This window comes from Bison bison, unplaced genomic scaffold (assembly GCF_000754665.1).
Source record: "Bison bison bison isolate TAMUID 2011002044 unplaced genomic scaffold, Bison_UMD1.0 scf7180017864291, whole genome shotgun sequence".
In the NCBI taxonomy this organism is placed as follows: Eukaryota; Metazoa; Chordata; class Mammalia; order Artiodactyla; family Bovidae; genus Bison; species Bison bison.
The window spans coordinates 1,737,209-1,740,387 of record NW_011494863.1 but is presented as its reverse complement, the minus strand read 5'-3'; the positions used below and the strand labels follow the sequence as shown (position 1 = coordinate 1,740,387).

The 3,179-nt window shown below is 43.4% G+C and overlaps 1 long non-coding RNA gene across 1 annotated transcript in view; it reads left to right on the top strand.

Moving 5' to 3' along the window:
* Positions 1-774: 774 nt before the first annotated feature.
* The window catches only part of LOC104996218, a 3,582-nt gene continuing 1,177 nt past the window's right edge, over positions 775-3,179 (top strand). The window contains exon 1 of the long non-coding RNA XR_826150.1: positions 775-3,085. This is a non-coding gene — a long non-coding RNA (uncharacterized LOC104996218). The remainder of the gene's footprint in view (positions 3,086-3,179) is intronic.

Genomic DNA, 3,179 nt, shown 5'->3' with positions numbered 1-3,179 from the left:
CTATGGAAAAGTTATTTGAGGACTTAGAAAAGACAGAAGTATAACGGATAACTACTGGAACAAAAACTCAAACATTACCTAACATCAAAAGTAATTTTCAAAGGGTTTTTTGGGGGGTGGGGGTGGGGGGAGGTTAGCATTTCCTTACTTCCGGGAACTACTAGGTGAATCCAAGATCCGCTAGGTTCACCTCTGTTATTTCCTGCCCCAGTTCTAGAACCAGGCATCATCTCTCCAAGGATCCCCGGTTCCTAGTCGAATGGGAGCTAAACAACCACTGGGAAACCTGGTCACTTTGGTGCTCCCGGCGGGCAGCGGCAAAAGGACTGGAGAGCGCCCGCGGGTCTCGAACCACCCTGAGAGAGAGTAATTTAAACACTGTGTAGTCGAAGGAACCGCTGAGCTACGGCCAGCCCGAAGAAACTCCCCGTATTATGTCCTCTTGACTGCAGAACAAGAGTTGCGTCATAATGAACCAATCAGAGTATACGTGATCCGGGCTAACTTGGAGACCTTAGAAAATCCATCTGCTCCCCCATCCCCAGTCCAGATACTTGGGAGAGTGCGCACCTGCGGGCCCAAGTCTCCCCTCTCCTATCTCCTAGTGAGCTCTTCCGGAGTTGCTTCCGGGCCCCTTCCCTTCTATTATTCGGCAGTCACCTGGTCAACTAGTCTCTGGACGTCTCCTCCAGCCTCTTCCTCCCCGCCCACACCCCACCCCCTCCCCGCCCACACTCCACCCGCTCCCCGCCCACACACACAGGGCCGCTAAGTAAACTTAACAATTTTGAGACTGCAATGAGTCAGATTTGAATCTTTAGAAGCTGCAAATCGTTATTCAGGCCTTATCTTGGAAATTTGCAGCTAACCAGGAAAACCCTAGGGCGCCTATCCCAGGTGTTACACAGTTCCCAGGTGTTATGTAGTATTACTTGTTACTATTTCAAAAAATTATTAGAAACTGCATATGAATACCCTAAACAGCCACAATTCCTACTTTTCTCCAGTTAACCATGTTTACGATTTCAGTGTGCATCCCTCCAGTTCTATACACACTATAAATATACACACACTAGTCTTGACTGGTGGGAGTAAGGGGTGCAGGTAGGCTTATTGGGGATTAGTTGGGTATTTTGTTTGTTAACATGTCTTGGAGAGCTTGTCAGTATGTATATAGATCTAATTCATACATACTGTAATGGATGAATTTTACTTGAGTATAAATGTACTAGTTTTACTTTAAATGTTTCACTGTTATAGCCACACTAAATATCCTTGTATATGTATGTGTACATAAGCAAGTCTGTTTTTAGAACAGATACTTATACAAGTAGATTTGCTGGATTAAAGACTCTTCGTATTTAAATTTTTGGAGGTTATGGGAGAGATTCAAGAGGCCCTGGGGGTGCCTGAAGCCAAAGAATCATCAGAAGCCATACAGATCTTTTGTTCCCTAAATACTTTAATTGGCAATTCCACCAGAATGTACATTCCATGATAGCTGGGGCCTTGATACCTTGTCCCAGAAGATACTACCAGGACCTAGAACAAGTTCAGCATCTCAGAACTCACTGAATGAATGAACTCAAGTAGGCCAGTCATAGGAAAACTCCTCAATCAGAATGCAAAATTTCCTTGGATTTTTAGAAAGACCACAAACATCAAGAAAGTTTCTCCTCCAAGAAATTCTTCTAGGATTGCTCTAGGGTCCTAAATTTCCATACCATCTCCTTCCTCCACTTTTAATTCACCAGCTTGAACCCCTCTAAACACCCATGAGCTAAACAGATCCTTTGGAAACTCAAACCACTTGGAGTCCCAAGGGAACGTAGAGAAAATGGACTTCAGAATTGCTTTTCAGTAGAGGTAACCAGAAGTCAGATTCCACCAGTACCAAAACGGGAGGGAAATCACTTGAAGTCAAGCTGAATTAGCTGCCTCAAGAACACTGAAGCACTGAAGGAACTCAGCACATTGACAAATTCTCCAGTCTATCTGGAAAGGGGGAACAAAAGGACCCAGGGGACAAAGGCAGATTCTTACCAGAGGACCTGTAGAACACAGAATCCTGCCAAGGAAAGCACCAACTAATATGCCTGCAGCAAATACTGTAGGAGAAATTGTGAACCAGTAATGACACTCAGTGTTTCCAGTGGCAAGATTCAGCATCAGAAATAAAATTAGGTAAAAGATATGTCCGACAGGAAATTTTGCACAAAAGTCCAAAGGGAAGAGTATATAGTACTCTGGGGGACCCACAAGTGGTTCAGATGCTACATAAAGGTGTCAGAAGAGCTAGATGAGGCAGAAAATGTCAACAACCCATATGGTAGCAGCCTTGTTAACCAAAATAGAGCCCACTTTTCAAGGTAGAGAACCAACTAACGTTGTTATAGAATTCACTTGCTTAAAACTTGTGTAATTACCATTTGTGTTTTTTTACTTTAAGGAACTGACTTTTTCCCCCCCTCTGCATCCCTGGGACCTGGCATAGTACCTGATCCAGGGAATACCAAAGTTGTTTTTAGTTAACCACTCTGTGCCATCTAATTCTCAAGCTAGACCAAACTAGGCAAGGCAGCTTCTTAATGGTTCTCAGTGGGGCTAAGAGAAGGAATTCTATCCCTCCATCCCAACCTCCAGGGGACACAGACATCTTTAACTGTCACAACTTGGAGAAGGTGCTATTGGCAACTAGTGAGTAGATGCTAAAGATATTCTAAATATCCTATAATGCACAAGGGTGCCCCCACAACAAAGAATTATCCAGGCCAAAATGTCAACAGTGCAAAACTGAGAACCCTGTGCCTAGCCTAACTGCAGATAGTTAAGAAAACACTAAGTTTTCAACCCTGAGCTCTGCTGTTCCAAAACCAGCAGATCAAAGGAGGCTAAAAAATAGGAAAAGTTTTTTTAGACTCCTCCAGGCACAGATCCCATCAGAGGGAAGTATAACTCACGTTGAAGGAAATCTAGAAAAAAAGTGACAGGGCTCAAATACAGGGAGAAGAAAAAGTGTGGGGAAGAAAAAAAAAAAACAATACACAGGGAAGAATATGGAATGTTCCCACCAAATGTGAAATAGGCCCAGTCAATGCCATTTATTATACATGTTGAACAGCCTCTGAGACCCAAGGGCTCCCATATGAGGTTTTTTCCTTTTTCTTTTTTGCATCAAA